Source organism: Barbus barbus (genome assembly GCF_936440315.1).
Source record: "Barbus barbus genome assembly, chromosome: 15".
Classification (NCBI taxonomy): Eukaryota; Metazoa; Chordata; class Actinopteri; order Cypriniformes; family Cyprinidae; genus Barbus; species Barbus barbus.
This window is the reverse complement of record NC_136743.1, coordinates 17501426-17518651: the sequence shown is the minus strand read 5'-3', so window position 1 is coordinate 17518651 and position 17226 is coordinate 17501426. Positions and strand designations below refer to the sequence as shown.

The following is a 17226-nucleotide window of genomic DNA, read 5'->3' as shown; positions in this document are numbered from 1 at the left end:
ATATATTCCCGCCCAGCGTGTTTGTGAGGAGCTGCCCTGTCCGCGCGCGCGGTGGCTCTGTTCATTCTGCACTGGCTGCTGTCAGCACGCAGAGTCTAAACGGCGAGGCGTAACACTGTTACTCCACAAAACCGTGTGTTGACACGCTAGACATGAAACTATCGCTTTGGATATCGGACTGTCCTAAAAGCTCAGATGACAAGCCTTAACCCGGAGCGAAACGGTATGTGTTTGTTGATCTACGGAGTGTTTTACCGCTCATGAATTCTTGCCCTGTACATTTAAGTAGAAGTTACGCGTGGTTGTCAAATAAAATGTCTTCGTGACTTAAAGGGAAGGGCTGAAGTTCAAATAGACTTTATTATCGAAGTTGGGCGTTGAGGAAAGTCACGTTCGGTTGTTTTTGAGACATCAGACAGTGTTTTGAGTTTCATACATGTGTTGTGATTGTGGAGTGATTTTACCGCATCGCCTGTGTATTAAACTCACGCTCGCAGTAAACTGACTGACTGCTGTACACGCCTGCTTTTGTTTGTACTCAACAGACACATTAAATCACAATTGTTTGTAGGTTCACTTTTGTACTATGTTATGTCTGTCACTTTCACTTTACTAATGTGTTAATAATTTACCAGAATGACAGAATTTTTAGCTTCCTTGTTACATTTCTTAGAGTTACAAGATCTAGAACTGTAAGATGAATGTGTAGCATTCGTTTCCCCCCTCAAGCTACTTAAATTGAATACAAGTTATGAACAGTTTCCTAGTTTGCTTTTGGCTGGAAGGGATACGGATTTGTTTTTGCTTTCAGACTGTTCACCTAAATGCTTAGTTTGGCTGAGGTGCTGTTAACTCATTTTTGAGCAGTAGGAACTGGCACAGCACTTATGTCTTGTGCATCTTGGAAAGATCAGATCTCTGTCATGCTGTCTTTATAAATATCCCGGTGGGGTCTCTCTGCTGTGGGTGTAATTGGGCATCCTGCCTGCACTAAATGCATGCCTGTCCTGCTCGAGTGCAACCTTGAGCTGTGCTCTGTTCTTTGTCACTAGCCTGATAACTTGACAGATACTGAGACGGCTGGGCAGTCTCGGGATCGTTTCCTCTCTAATTAGCCCAAAATAGCTCTGGATCACAGCTATGCGCTCCTTTGCATTAATCACTTCCTAAGTGCCGGAATTGATCGTTCTGGGTCAATCGCAGCCTGTTGTCCTAACACAATATTTTTTCCTCCTTCACAAGAATTATTCAGCGGCACAATATGCAGAAAATACGCTTCCTAACTGGGGTCCTGAGAGAAGTCATTTGGCACCTGATTTGATTCCTCTCCACACATCCAGCCGCTCCGAGACTGCACGGGTCTGGTTGGCTGCCAACGAGCCACAGCGGAGTGCATTGGTGAGGTTTTGGTCAGCTGTGGTTTTCTGCTCTTCCCATTGTATCCCATCCCCACTGCTTGCTATTGACCAAAGCTCATTAAACTCCACATGAAGGCTAGAGTTGAACCACTGACCCCTACATTGATGCTTTTTTTGGGCACCTCCTACAGTACATGTGTGTGGTCCTGCACAGAAGTCTGTCCTTAGTCCCACAAGGCTGCTTGTATATAGACAAATATAATTTGAAGTGACACATCGTAGATAACAATTGATCGCATGGGATTTGATTGTAAATTTATACTGGTCAAACATTTGAAATAATTTGTTTTTATGTTTTGAAAAGATGTTCACCAAAGCTGCACTTATTTGATAAAAATATGGTAAAACCAATATTATTAGAGTTTAGAAGAACTGTTTTAACCTATTTAATATATTTTAAAATGTCTTTTTTTCCTGAGAAGCCAGCTAGATTTTCAGTTATTAGTCTTCAGTGTCACATGATCTATCAGAAATCATTTATTTATTTATTTATTTCAAACTGTTTTAGTAGAATATACTACAGGGAATTTAGTCTTTATTTCAGAAACAGACTATGTATCGTGACAAATGATGTTTAAAATATCGTGCAAGGGTTTGAAATGGACCCTGTCAGTGATCTTTTGCAGTGCATGCTGGGCAAGCATGCAGAATTGCACTTACTCGCGAAGGCTTGCACGTACCAGTTTTCGAGACATGCAATTATCTTGCTTGCCTAGTCAATCTGCTTCCTCTCGTTTTTGTTTTCAGTAAAGCAATGCAAACCTCGTAATTTTTAGAAACATTCACTGGGCCGTACAGTCTATTTCTGGGTTTACTACTTGCATTTATGCACTTTGTTTAAGAGCTCAAATTAGGCAAGGTTTTAAGTAGAGGGAGGTCAGGACTGCAAGATCTGTGAAGGTCTTTTTGGATGTAAACAGCTTCAGTCACAGTGTGCCTCGGATGTACACCGTCACTATACGCTTACATGCTGTAGGTATAAATGGTTGTCCCATCATGTAAGACAGGAAGTGACAGCTGGGCCTAAGTGACTTTCATGGAGGCCACACCTGGGCAAGATCCTCGGGACGGGCAGACAGCACTGACCATCCCACGAACCCCTCAAACTTCCAGCAGGGCCATAGTCTGTTTGCTCTTACCACAAAAGGAGAGTACCAAAAATTCAACAGGGGCGAAATGATTTGGTGTTAATTGCATGTCTGTTTTTTTTTTTTTTGTGGCTTTTTCCAAACAATAGCAATATTTAGATGAGATAATATTTAGATGCATTGTTTGTTATTTTTCTATTGTTAACAGGTGACATTGCTCATATTGCTCATTCATTATTTTCCCAACTGCTCTCATAAACCACTGCATACCCACTCCATTATGAGCATGACATCTGTAATGACATGTTAAGATTACAACACAGCTTGTGTTTATAAACCAAAATGGCTTGGTAAGCACAGCATGTTTTCGTCAATGAAAGACACCGTCTCAGGTTCGTCTCTTCTGTGAGCTTCTCTCAGCATAAACCCCTCATTGTATGTGCATTTTATTCTAATTCAAATGGATCACCTCTGGAAGGTTTATGTCGATAATGGCCGCAATTTCAAGTGCAGCATCAAGAAAACCCTTAGGCAACTAGTAAAGTCTCCATTAAGACTCTTCATTTGCTCTCTTCACCTGTTTACTTCCATTCAGAGCGTTAGTATTTCCATGCCACTGCCATTAGAGACTGTATTTAGAAAAGGAGCGTTCCTCCAGGGGATGGCTTCCCAAGAAAGCTCCTGATGCTGAATATAGTTCAATTTGGATGCAAAAAAGCTCTAGCTGTGTGAGGCCCTGCTCCTTTTACTATTTTTCCATACAGCAAAGACAAAACACTGCTGTCTGTGCCCTGAATAAAACTAGCGGCTCGCGACTCGAGTGTATGCGCGGCACAGACTCGCTGCTATTGGAGATCTGAAGCTTGCAGAATAAGATGTGACAGCTTTCTGGTGATGCCCGGTGGAATTGTGGGGTTATGATCAAAATCTTTTGGAAACCATAACAACTGATCTTTGCAAAGCTCAAACATTATTGCAGTTTCTGTTGAGATCTGGCCATTTGTGGAATCTAGGTAGAGCGTGGCAGATGGGGATTTGGGAATGTATTCCCTGGTGTAAATACCAGTAGTGTTTCTCAGGGTCAAGGTCCTTTTCCCACAGTTCTTTATAGACTTGTGTCTTTTCACAGATGCATGTGGCGCCATGCAGAAGAGAGAAAAATGCTGGTTAAGTTTGTGTACTGGTTGGTCAGAGGGCAGAGTGTTTAGATTGGAGCTTTTCCATCATTCCGGCTTCTGCAAGGGAGGTTGAAAGGCCTTCTTGAGAAAATGCACAGTTCGATGTGATCGTCAATGAATCATATTTTACACACATTGTGTGATCGTACCAGTGATAGTAACCACACAATTCAGAAGTAAACAAAATATTTTACATAAGTGAGTCCATTTAGGGTTTTTTTTTTTCAGTCTCAAGCTGTGTTACAACAATATGATCTATTAATTATTTATGGCCCTTTTTATTTAGGATGTACTCACGTAAGTTTCTTGACTCATGCACATTCTTTAGCTGCTTTTGCGGGATGTGGAAACTCCCGCTCATAACTCATATTGGGCCTTATCTATTCAATCTGATGTGGTTTGGAAAGTGTGAGTGCAGAGATTCACTGCAAGCATTCAGATTGCATGGCAGGTGAGGGAAAAATCTGAAAACTGTGCCCTGCAACTTATTTAAAACTCAGGCATTGCCATAGTAACTGCTTATCTGTTCTAACCCAGTGAGCATCTATAAGTGGAGAGCGGTTTTCCCGTGATTCACATGATCCTTTTGAGGTAATGCAGGATGCTCAAGAGGCGTGAGGAACCTGAAATGCGAAAGCGCATGCTGCCGATTTACGTGCAGCTAATGAGGAGGTGAGTCTGTCATATACTGAGAGGAGACTTTCATGAACTGTAATAGATTTAATCTGAGCTGGTGAATGATGGGCATCTATTTGGTGCTGCAGAATTTCATGACTAATGACAGTCTGTCTAGATTACTAGTTAGCTTGTTTGCTGTTATGTACAAATCAGTACATTGCTAAGCTTCTGTCTCTTGGGAACATTTTGGCTGGTTTAGTAAGTTGCTGACTTAACTAATTATTTTAGCTCTGCTGCAAAACCAAGCCATCATGGGTGCACACCTGACATCAAGCCTGTGCCAAAAGTAGGCCTCCTAAAATAACTTTGGATCAAATTTTAAGGCAGCATTGCATGTATTCTTCATGAAGAAGTCATAGAGGCTAGCTGAGTACAAAATAAATCTAAGGCTGCATCAGAAATCGCTTACTTCTCTACTATAGATTAGGATAGGTGAAAAACAGTATGTGAAAAGAGTAGCATGTCCGATTTCTCAATATTCTAGTGCTGGGCAACGAGAATTTGCTCGTTCATTCTCGTGAGTATTTACATTCCACTGCAAGCGCACGTGAGCTCAGCTCTACAGACACTCGCTGATCTGATCACAGACACAGAACAACAACACCCAGACTCTGTTTTAATCATTCTTGGGGACTTTAACCAAGCAAATCTCTCACGTGAAATGCCAAAATAACAACAGCATGTTACATGTCCCACCAGTGAAAGTAATATATTGGATCACTGTTACACAGCAATAAAGAATGCATATCACTCTGTTCCACGGGCAGCTTTGGGGCTCTCTGATCACTGCCTGGTTAATCTTATACCAACCTACAGGCAAAAACTTACATTTGCTAAACTGTAAAGAGATGGACCAACGAGACATAGCGGGTTTTACAAGCCTGTCTCGACTTTACTGATTGGAGTGTTTTTGAAGCTGCTGCCACCAATCTGTACGAGCTCACAGAGACTGTAACTTCATATATCAGTTACTGCGAGGATATATGCATTCCCACCAGGATTTATGTAACATTCAACAATGATAAGCCATGGTTTACAGCAAAACTTAGACCTTCGTCAGGCCAAAGAGGATGCCTACAGAAATGGGGACAGAGTCTTGTACAATCAGGCCAGGAACACTGAATAAGGAAATTAGAGTGGCTAAAAGGACCTCCGCTAAAAACCAGATTAGTTCAATTCCAATGACTCCACTTCAGTGTGGAAAGGCCTGAAAGCCATCACCAATTACAGGACCCCCCCCCCCCCCCCCCCCCCCCAAAAGTACAAAGTGATGCATTCCACTGTGCTGAGTGAGAGTGCTTCTCTGCTGTCTTCACGTGCTATCGGAAACTTACTATTTCTCACTTAAGAAAGTCGTGATTGTAAGCACGTTGCACTCTTTTCTGTTAAAAATAACAGTGAACAGTGGTTTGTGAATGTTGATGCTTGGCCTAAATAATTTTATCGGGAGCGTCCATGTGAGCGCTCCTGCAGTCTTAGGCCCGCACCAAATGCTCTCATTGGTTGCAACGGTTGATGACGCCCATCCTAAGCCAGTACTGATCAACATCCCACCCTTCCTGTGACCCATGGTTTGTCTGTATGTGAATTCAGAGCCAGTGAGCAATGGACTTTCAAAATAATAATAATAAAAACTGCGTTAATGTGCGATAAAATAATTGTTGGCGTTAATTAATTAATGCGTTAATGCGAAAATAACACATTAACTTGCCCAGCCCTACAATATTCATAAAGAGTAAAGCAGTGTATCTGATGCTGGCAGGTCACATGAACTACGAGAAATGTAGTACATCCAGATTACATCTGTACTGTATGCACATTCATACTATAGAACATACTTTTTTTTAATGGTTGTGAAGTACTGTTTAAAAAGGGACTTCTCAAAGAGTATGAAATTTTGGACCAGCCATTTGTAGTGGTGTCTGAAACCATAGTGGACATTGTCGTGTACACTTGTTCAATCCCATAATGCCCCGCAATAACAAATAAATGACCGATCTACACTCAACGGTAAGTCTCAAAAGAATACTTGCATACAGAATGAATTAATTCCTGCATCTCAGCAGAAGATAGCATCCGCAGGCCTTCTGCCACACTTAGTGTTTGAATGTGCTCACTCTTTTAGTCTTTTTTTGTTCAGTTTTTTTTCAGGTGTATTATGTTAGTGGAGTAATTTAGGGAGGAGTGGATGAGGTTATATGGACAGATTTCTGATACAACCTAAGATGGCAGAATAGAAAATTAACATTGTAATTGAAAAATGTTTTTATCCAAAATTTGTGTGTTCTATGTTTTTTTATGCTTATGGCATCACACAGATTCCAGAAAGGAACATGTTTTTTGACTGACAGGTTGGTAATTAGCTTAGGAACATGTTTATACAGAAATTTCAAACAGAATAAACATAATTGATGACATAATGGAATCAGTATTGTCTTATCTTATGTTTTGTGATGATACAGGTTTACTCAATCGTCAATCAGACAGGAGAGATCATTGTTTTGTCAGTGTAGTTTCAGAGGGCTTGTAGTTATCCCTGCAATCAACATGTACAGTGAGGTGGGTGGCCGTTTCCACAAGGCCATGCCACTAACGCATGTTTGATGCAAATGACAAAACTGTCCTTTGAATCTCAGAAATGTGTATTCCTTTCATTGACTTCCACAGTAATCTAATCCTCAGCCTGGTTTCGTTCTAAAACAATACCAAACTAGGGCTTGTGGCGTGTTTACAGGGTTCCCAGTGACAGGTCTTTCTCATAAAGGCTACATTATGCACATTTCTGGAGCGGAGCCCATTGCCTGAGCTCCTTCATGCTCACAGTGGGACGTGTTTCCTCGGGGCAGCTCTGGTGTCATTGCAAAGGCCCTGTAGCATGTGGAATGCTGCAGGATGAGTAAGTGTCCGTGTGCCAAGCGGCCAATCACTGTCTGCAGCTCTAACACTGCACTCTTTTGTGTGCTGTACTCGGGCATGGATGCAAAGACATTCTTCCAGTGCCAGGAGCGCTGCCAAGAGTTCCACAGGAAAATTAGAAAGGAAGGAGGGCAAAACTGAGAGAGAAGGAGAACAAAGCTATTGTGTGGCTTTAGTTACATGCCGCTCTTTTTGCTCTACTTGAATGGCAGAGAGCCTTGTAGTTTTTTATTTATAAGGCCATGTTAAATGTTTTATGGAAGGCGTTGCCTCTAACAGTGGGAATCATTCTCCTCTGGCACAATCCTGTTGTGGGTAGGATGCTATATTGGGATTTTTGAACTTTACATTGAGTATGAGAACTGATAGAATGTCAGTAAATGTTTCTTTGTTTTTATACTATGGAAAAAGCTGCACTAGGGTGAGTCCATGTGAACAGCAAGCATGTGGAATAGTAATACCAGAGGGCTGCCGCCCCATTTCCTTGTTTATTTTCTTTCTGAGCATCACCACCAGTGAAGAACACAATGACCGGTGGATACTAAGCTATTTAGCACATGCAGAGGTTGCAGGGTTATTGTAGTTAACTGAAACTAAAACCATTACAAATTCAACTTGAAATAAAATAAAAAGTAGCTTAAAATAAAATATTACAATATTAAACACTTTTTTTTTTTTTATTGCATTTCAGCTAGGTGCCAAGATAACATTTCTTGTTTTCATTTAGTTTAACTAAATCCTTCTACACACTGCACAATTTTAGCAATGAACTTGGGTATGACATGCATGTAGACTTTACGATGATACACCTATTACATTATACACCGTGCTACGACGCACGTTACTATAGAAGAATAAAACGTCATTAGCATGTGCTAGTGGTAAACAAAAAGAGCACTTTGGCAGTTGGGGTTTTTATGTGTGCTGAAAAAAAGTGGAAGCGGCGAAAGAGGAAGGGATAAGAGCTTAAGGTAAGCAGTTTTATGTTTTAGCTCCATGTCGTGTTGATTTCATGCCACATTTTTAATTGGCTGGTCAGTAAACGTGGGTCGTAGCAGCAAACACACTTTTGTTTGATCATGCTGAACTTCTGAAACTGTCAGAAAATTATCATAGGCTATCTTTTGGTTGCAAGACCGTAACAATGGCCGTCTCTGAACCTCTCTTACTCTACGACATAGAACCACCGATTAGGAGCCATGATCACAGAAATTGCCACAATTGTTTCACGATGCCAATTTTTCATCTAGGACAGCCGAAAATTGTGCAGTGTGTCTCGGAGTTAAAACTTAAAATGGACAATCAAAACATTAATAAAAAACTACAATAGAATCTCAGTGATTCTAAAATAACACTAGGGGTTTGTTTGTTGCTTCTGTAGAGTATGACCTTCTTCTATCATCTCGTTGGCCACAATACTTTAGATCATGCTTGGGCTGGAAGGAAACAAAACCTGATAGGATTCCTAAATCATTTGTTGTTTTATCTGTCCATTCCCATACAGCCTCATTGGTTTGCCAGGAAAGCAGTGAAGACATGTGAAAGTGTTGTTGTTTAGAGCCTTCCAGCAGCTGTGGAACGGACAGGGGTCGTAACAGTCACCCCTCCTTATCATGTCAATGGGAAAGTGCTCACCATGCATTCGTTTGCTCTTTCTTCACCCTAATGGCTCCGCTGCTCTGTGGGGGGAACAGAAATCATAAATTAGATCTGTCCCTAGGGGAAAGTGAGAGGACCGAAAACAATCATGAAAACTTTCATCACGTTCCATAAATGCGGGTCATGGCGGCTGCTGATGTTGTTTATGAACGCTACCTCCCTCAGACACTGATGGGCCTGATACCGGGATGGCTTTTAGTCAGTTGTGGTTTATTGATTGCTGGATAAGAGTGAATGTTAGCTCTCAGACTGAGGCCGTGCTGAGGTGGTCCGTGGGCGTCGAGATGGAGCTCAGGGTGGCTGTTATCTGTTCTGCCTTGCAGGCTGGTACGCACAATTCCAGTGCATGTACAAGCAATAATGACACCCCTGTGGACCATAGAAGAGCCACATAGACAGACGGGTGAAATGAGGAAAAATAATAAGCCTTTGTAACCTAGCTCTGACATTTCAGTCTCAGAAGCTGGGATATTATGGAAAAGTAATAATCAGGTTAAACATTACAAATGTCATTGCCGTTGGAATTATAATGTTAATTTGGCTGTTGATTTCTAGAGTTGTGTATTTTGCTTATTTAGATTTAAATTTAGGATGAAAGACTTTATGCTGAAGGCCTCGTGGATACTTTATCAGATGAAATTAGATTTATATGGAAGACAAGTTCACATTTTTGCCCAAAACAGCTATTTATAAAAATCATTGGGGATCAGCTATACCCAGTGGACTGCTGTCGAATGTTAATGTGCTTTTCTGTTAAAGTTAATGCTTCAGACATTATTGGTTGTTTATGTAAAAAAGACTAACAATAATACTAATAAAATAATACTAATAGTTCTGATTTGGCTTATGAATATTAATCATGTTGTCTGCGATCGCTCAAACTGATTTGCTAATTTCAAAAGGTGGACAGTGACTGGTGAGTGTTAGTGAATGAGATTTCCACTTGCAAAGTTCTGTCCACTACTGAAGAAGCTATTTATTCTTCTAGAAAGGCTAAAATAATGCATAATTTTATACAAACTCTGTCATTTTGACAGGTAACAACACAAAAAAAATTTATATGCAGCACATCAATTCTACATGGTATGTTGATTTGCATATTTTTGTGTTTTGTTTATTTAGATGCATATGATTTCAAATTTAGGATGAAAGACTTTATGCTGAAGGTCACTTTCTCAGATAATATCTAGCTTTATATGGAAGAGAAGTTTACATTTTTGCCCAAAACAGCTATTTATAAAAGTCATCGGGGGTCAGCTATACCCATAGGGTTGCTGTCGAATGCTGATGTGTTCCTGTGAAATGCTATGTTTTCTTGAAATGTAAATGCAGAATACAACCTCATTACTGTGAGACTAATAGGCAGAAAGCTGACGTTTGTTTGTCTGCAGGCAATAAACTTTGAGCTCAGGCTTATTTTTTGGAAAGATCTTAATGATTGTTCCTTGGAAAACGCCCTGATAGTGGGTGGGGTCCCGAGTAAGGAACACACTGTTACATAGTGAAGGTTGCAACATGTCGACATGACTCTAATATCAATGCTTGGCTGCTAATGAGTGGAAAGTGCAATGGTGAATATGCCTGATTTCATATATTAGTTCATGTTTATGATACCTTGTTCTATCAAAGCCTATTGGGCTTTTGTGCAAATGACTGTGCATTATTTAAAAGACCTTGGGGCTACATGTGGCCAAACCTGATTAGTATTTAGCTGCTTGTGTTCTTATTTTCACCCTATTTATTCTGGTGCATTTCTAAAACACAATGACACACTTACTTCAGGCTGCGTTTAAGTAGTTTCCATGGCTACAAACGCTCTTGCAGCTGGATGGGCAAAATGAGCAGAGAGCATGGACGTTAATGTACTCCCAAACACCCCTCCTTCACTCTTTCTCCACTCTCTCCCTAAAGGTTTTGTTTTGGCACTGTAGGGAGGGATTTTTGGGTGTTTTATGCTGCATTTAAGAGTAGAGGAAGTTTGATTGCACAGATGTTTCAGCCCAGCACAAGTGTGGCCTAACTCGAGCTCTCTGGAGGAGCTGAATTGAAGAGATGAACAGATAGAAACACACATAAGGTCATAGAGAGTGATTGAGAGCCAGGTAGAGATGTTGGGTTACTGAGAAGATCTAAGATGGGAGATTCCCAGGTGAAGCTTTGGTCGGAAAGCCTTTGGTAAATACATCAAGAGCCTGTCAGGTTCATTTGACAAGGTAAGGTATGTATTCGCTCTACTTTTCATCTTGCACCAAAGAATTGTCATGAAAATACAGAGACGTTCTTTTGGCTGCAGTTAATAAGAAACACTTGAGGATGAGATTTGGATGTGAAGAGAGAAGAACAAAGTAACAACAGAGAGCCTGAATTCACTGTGGGTTGAAATGTGAAGCTTTAATAAGTAAAAAGATAAAGAAAACCTTTATGTGTGTAAGATTGACCTACTGTATCCTTTTAGTAGACATTTTAAAATGAAAGTTTTGTCGTAATTTACCTTTTATATTGTTCTAAGCCCATTATTTCTTACATAAGATATAAAAGGAGATAGTTTAATCTAAATTGTTAAAAGAATCTCTGAGCTCTGTATTTCTGCTTTATTTCATACAATGAGGGCCTTATGTGACCATCAAGGATCCCACAATGATAGAAAACCTGAAGAAAAAAGGGAGATTTTTTTCTTTAGGCCTGGAAAGGACTTGGGGAAAAAAGTAAAATCATAAAGTCATGTGAATGATAGTAAACTACTTAATTTTTTTTCATATTTAAATATTTAAATATGTTTATTCAAAAGATTGGAGCCTCACAGAAAAATTGCAGGGCTTAAAGTTCTCCGGGGCCGTGCCGGATCTCCGCCGTGCTGTGTTTGGCTGCGGGAAAAAAATAATCCTACATTTAAAAAACAAAACTTGTTGATATGACTTTCGAGTGCATGAGTGTTGCCAGATAGGATGGACAGTTTCCAGCCCAAAAGCTCACAAAAACCCTCCCAAAACTTTAACTGTCAAAATAATGTGATAGGATGTAAATCAAGGTTGATAAGAGCCAATTTGATCTCCTTAAAACAAAATAATGACTATAAAATAATATAAATATAATGCTAGATAAATTTTCCATGGATCAAATCAGGGCAAACACATTAAAGAGTTACCAAATATGATTAAAATAGGCAAGCTAGCAGACACTGTCAAAACGGCAATCAAGAAATTAACCGATACCAAAGTCCCTTTCAAGGAAATCCGTTCACTCGGCCACCATATTTGCAACGCCTCTGGGCAGCTCAGGCAAGACCAAGTCCTATGGGTGAATCCTGAAATCTCAAAAACGGCTCGCTGAACTCGCGATTAAATTACATATTTCAAATCAGCAATAGAATTTGAAATGAAGTGCCCCAAGAATGTTGTTTCTTATGCTCAAATAAAGTTTAAAAAGAGTATTTTTCAGGCTAGACCGACCAGCCAGTGCGCATGCGTAGCTCCAGGTCCAGCCCAAGCGGCAACCTCCCGCTCCCTCTCTTGAAACCGGGTGTCTCACTCCTCCTGAAAAGTGACGCTGCGGGCTCTTTGATCGCCCCCTGGTGGACCGTTTAAAAGATAAAATGCAGGATCGTATAGATATAAATAGATTTTGATTAAATAATTGAACTGTGCTCTGATTTTGGAGTTGCAGTGATTATAGCCTTCATGTTATCTCTCCCTCAACATAGGTGATTGTCTTCAGAAACATTTTTTGTTATTCTGGTTGAAAGTCTCTTCACATCCTTATAGCTATCATTAAGTTAGGTGGTCTAAATGTATTTATATATTCTGTGGAAGGTGTAGGACCAAGAAATGTTCGTCCAATCAAAACGCTCGGTCCGAGCATTTTAATGGTCTTTCCTACCTGCCTGTCAACGTATGTATTTGCATACCTCTGCGCACCCTGTTCGCGCGGACACGATAGGTCATCAGCGTGTTCACATACGCTATGCAGTCAGAGCGAGAATGGCAGGCAAACGTCAACAACCCTATCTTCCTTCCTGGTATTGTAGTACTTTTACTAACTCTGTTATATGCAAACGCACCTTATCCAATGACAGAGACGCACATTTTGAAAGACAAGGCAGTTAACTTAGCCTATAGGATGTATTTTGAATGTCCGGTAGTCCTCAAATAACATTTTAGTCCCGTCTCGTCTTGTTAACGAAGATGTGGCATAAATTTCGTCATAGTTTTTATCATCAGATATTAGTTTTAGCTCGTCAACGTCTCGTCTTAGTCACAGAAAAAAGGTTAGTTGACGAATATTTTTCATCGTCTTCTTAGTCAACGTCAGAAATTAACACTGGTGTGAAAGCGGCTAAACTCTTCCTCTGCATATGCTGTGAATTTAAATTGCTTAAAATTCATCTGAGAAAACATTGTGCATTATCTCACTAGATTTGTAATGAAAATAATTTATAAACCTTTGCCAACATAGGAGAATACATCAACCTATTTCTAAATATGGCATTTTTTGTACATCGTGATTTCAAAATAAAAGTTTCTGAGTTTGCATGTGGCCAAATATTAAAATTAAATGGATTTAAACAGTTTAATCACGCTGTAAAGTGAAACGTTACCAGGCCGTTGGTGCCCTCTGCAGCTATTTGTTATAATACATGTACTTAAGTTGGTTATGTTCATATTATGTATAGGCAGGGTGCTATTTGTGAAAAAAGCAGAGGGGGGGGGGGTGCTTTTGAAAACTCTTTTCTCTCCAGGGTAAGGTTATAGCCTAACCTAATGCTAGTGTTAACAACGCACATTATAAATCCGTCTTTTTAGGCAAGTAAATGGAAGTCACGTCATGAAATGTTTTTAATACGATGGAAATTAAAGTGATCACAATTTAATAAAAACATTGTAACTTAGGCCTATTAACTGTAATGATTTCATTTTCCCAGTGATTCAAACAATGAATAAATTATATAGAGAAAGTGAACAAAGAACATAGGGATGCAACGATACCATTTTTTTCAGAACCGATCCGATCCTGAAAATTCTGAGTATCTGCCGATACCGATCCAATCTGATACCAGCGCAGTTTTTTTTTTAAATCGATGTAGAATTTCTATACTTCTGTGTGTCTGTGTGTTACTCTTTTGTGTGTTAAAAACAATCTACTACATATAGATAACATAATTTTAATGAAAAATAACAAATGAAAAAATATATAATCATAATCTATGACAAAAATTTACAATTAAAAGTGAATAAGTGTAGGACTAAATCTGGTGAAATTATACACATTGCTCTTTAAATTGTTGTAAAATACATTCATGAAAAAAACAAGCAAATACATTTATATATAAATATATAGGCTACTATAAAATTAAAATGCATTTCTTTTAAATCTATAGCACAGTAATGAAGGCAGCAACATATGATAGATAGGACAGAACAAGAAAGACTGTTAATAATCTTTCATTGAGATTCAAGATTTTTTATTTGTCACATACACAATTATACAGAGTGTAACCAGCAGTGAAATGTAGCAAAAGTATTATAATATGTAAGGCTCCAATATAGAGCAGCAGAAAGCGCTTATGCGCATCCCGTGCACAGAATGATGCGCTTGAAGCGACACGGAGTCACAGCGCGCAGCCCTCTGAGTCCGTATAGAAACGTTCAAAGTACAAAGGGAAGAGAGATTGATGTGTAGTGTATTAAATCTGTGTTTAATTTTATTAAGCTTTTTCTTTTAACAGTTTGACTGTAGTAACTGAACACGACACACAGTTTGATTGCTGAATGGAGGATGACAGACAGCCGCGGCGGAGAGAAGAGTTTACCTGAACTTGAATTTAAATACTTAAATATTCATCTGTACCTCAGATTAAACTATGGAACAGCTTCAGAACACTTGAAATATAGTGCACAAAAACTTTATGGTGCTTTATAATGTTTTTCGTGGGGCTCAACAATAACACCTAATAGTATACGCACAATATCAGATTTGGATCGGTCTCGTCTGACCGATACCCGATCCGCAGAAAATCGCACCCATAGGCATACATTATGTATTTTTACAGTGTTGTTCAATAAAACCATGTAATTACTTGGTTTTGATATTTTATTTGAGCCAATTATTATTGCCTCATCGTAAGTTTATATATAAATAGTCATACTAAAGCCTGGTTTTCACTTGGGTCTATTTTTGTTACTAAAAAATATCAGATTACTCAATTGTCAAAATAATCAGTAAATTACTTGATTACCAAAATAATCATTAGTTATAGGCCTAGATTAGTTAAAATTTTTCAAAATACAGCTGCATTGTTTTACTTTTTGTTATTAAAAGACAAATATTTTGTCATTTGAAAATTTCTTAAAAATAGTATTAAAATATTGTCTCGTTCTAGTAAGCCAAGTATCTGTATTTTGTCTCATCTCCTGAGCTAAGTGTATTGTCACACCCCTAGTGTCGATAAGCGGTGATATAGCTCATAATTTTCCAAGTGTATGATATAGCTTTCATTCTTCAGGTCAACCATATATTCATGAAAACAAAAATCAGTTTGAATAAGGAAAGCAATAACTTTGCCATAGTATCCTTTCAAATGTTAAATTTGCCACAGTCATTGCACAGTCAGTGCTGATCCATTCCCTCTGCATCCCCCCCCAACGAGGAAAAAAGTTAAGGCTCAGAATTTTTTTTTTTTTTTTTTTTTTTTTTTTTTTGCTTTTATCCCTGAAATTGAAATCACCCCAGACTAGCAATCTCTAAAAATGAGAAATCATTATCCAGTAATCACAAATGACTGGAAAGTTCATGGAAAAATTCATTGAAACATCATTTAATATTCACTGGTCAAAAAGTGTGGAAAACTTGGGCCTTGAGCAAACTCCAAAAAGGTCAATGTGACTCATTCATTGTGTCTGATGCTGCAATACCTAATGGTCTTATTTCACTTCAGACATCTAAATATGCAGAGTTTATGAATTCACACCCAGTCTTTAAACTGAATGATACAGTCAGTCCTCATGTGGTTCCTCCCTGGGTGGGTCACTAATGGCTGTAAATTGTAATGGTTTTGTTACCATATTTTCAGGACGTTAAAGGAGCTTTCTTGTAAGAGCTTGTGATGAAGGGTGTAAAAGGGATTGGGCCTCGTGATTCTTTTGTTCATTATTGAACATGGCAGTTGATTGAGTCTCAAACTGTTGAGATGACCTGTTTGTGAGTCAAGCTTGTCATGAACAAAAATAATCTGCATTTGCTTTTCTCTGATGTTTTGATGAGTTTTTTTGCAAGTGTTAGCTATTATTTCACATGTATCTGCCAAACTAGGTCCTATCACACAGAGTTTAAAATGGGAAAGGGTTATATTTGCATCTTTACCTTGAGGTCAGGTCAACACTGAGCTCATCTGAAAGTTTCCAAAAATACAGACCTGAAATAGGCCCAACCTCTCTGAGGTTACAAGTTCAGTAGCTGCTCAGATAAATTGCTTATCAGAAACGTTTAGTAAACATTTATGTGAATCTTATGAAAACTGTTAAGAAGGTGTATGGGTTATATTTCACCCACAAATCAAAGAAATTATATATCTTTTAAAGAAGATTAAGCCTATTTTTTTGCACTCAGAAACTGTCACTGTTTATAAATTTCACAAGAACAAAGAAACAACACGTAATAGAATTAATCATGGAATTCTGAAGTACAAAGACTGAAATAGTATTCTTGTAAATTGTACTCTAATAGTCTTTCAATAATCAGTTTACTTTTAAATATTTTTTACAGTGTAGTGTTGATATTTCATGTTTTAGCACATTTAAACCCACCTAATTCTCATTTCTGTTACATGAAATAAACCTGAAATTATTCATAATTCATCATTTATTTTTTACTATACATATAATACATATACATATATTTACTCAGATTTAAATAAACAATGTATTACAGGCCCCCCACCCCCCGACATATTACAGTAATGAGAATTTGTAATGTGGTGAAATGTGTTTATCATGAACTTAATGCCACAATGCAAAGATTTAGTTAAAAGTGTGGGGATAGATGTAAGTCTGGTCAGTCTGTTAAAAGAAATAAACAAACCAAAGGACTAAAAGCCAAGAAAAATAATCCTTCAAACTTCTGGGATTTACGCCCCTGACAAGAAGAAAATATATCATGGGTTTGCACCTACTCAATCATGATTGCGAGCGAGCTGTGCTCTTTGTGGTTTTGCATACGTTTGTGCGCTGAAACTTACTCACACTGAAACATACTAAATTTGGGAAGTCAGTATACACAAACAGCTAAATATATCAA

At 38.7% G+C, this 17226-nt stretch overlaps 1 protein-coding gene across 2 annotated transcripts in view; it reads left to right on the top strand.

Moving 5' to 3' along the window:
- The first annotated feature begins 17 nt into the window (after window positions 1–17).
- The window catches only part of LOC306881504 (serine/threonine-protein phosphatase 2A regulatory subunit B'' subunit alpha-like), a 92134-nt gene continuing 74925 nt past the window's right edge, over window positions 18–17226 (top strand). The window contains exons 1-2 of one of the 2 annotated variants that reach the window (XM_079435646.1): window positions 60–223; window positions 1243–1398. The gene's annotated coding sequence lies outside the window, so the exon portion shown is untranslated. Of the gene's footprint in view, window positions 224–1242; window positions 1399–17226 lie in introns of both variants that reach the window. The other variant, XM_079435647.1, reaches the window with a different exon arrangement.